At 40.0% G+C, this 375-nt stretch overlaps 1 protein-coding gene across 2 annotated transcripts in view; it reads left to right on the top strand.

Annotated features, from left to right (window-relative positions):
- LOC119590715 (40S ribosomal protein S11-like) overlaps positions 1-375 on the top strand; it is a 6,534-nt gene that overhangs the window by 2,687 nt on the left and 3,472 nt on the right. The gene's annotated exons all lie outside the window — the stretch shown is intronic.

The following is a 375-nucleotide window of genomic DNA, read 5'->3' as shown; positions in this document are numbered from 1 at the left end:
TGCAATAGATTTAAATAAGTGGCCTTGGCTAGTAGTTTTGCCAACTGCAGCCACTGGGTTGTCAAGAGCATTGTTAGTGGTTAAGTAAATTCACACCCTGGCATTTTTTCCTGCACTGTTTTCATAGGCAGTGCAGTGTATTGCCCAGGCAGAGAAATTACCAGCTTAGATCCGGTCACTCTCATTGTTGGTTTGGCCTTGACATTGGTGGTGACAATGTCTTCAGACATTGGAATTTATTAGCATATGCAGACTTTTCTAAGATCATCCTCAGCTGAAACCTGCACATAAATTAACTGTGATTGCCTTGCAATATGCCTTCCATTGACAATTAGAATTAATTATTGGATGCAATAAAGTCTCACAAATTGTTGG

Source organism: Penaeus monodon, chromosome 27 (genome assembly GCF_015228065.2).
Source record: "Penaeus monodon isolate SGIC_2016 chromosome 27, NSTDA_Pmon_1, whole genome shotgun sequence".
Taxonomy (NCBI): Eukaryota; Metazoa; Arthropoda; class Malacostraca; order Decapoda; family Penaeidae; genus Penaeus; species Penaeus monodon.
This window is presented reverse-complemented; position numbering and strand designations above follow the sequence as displayed.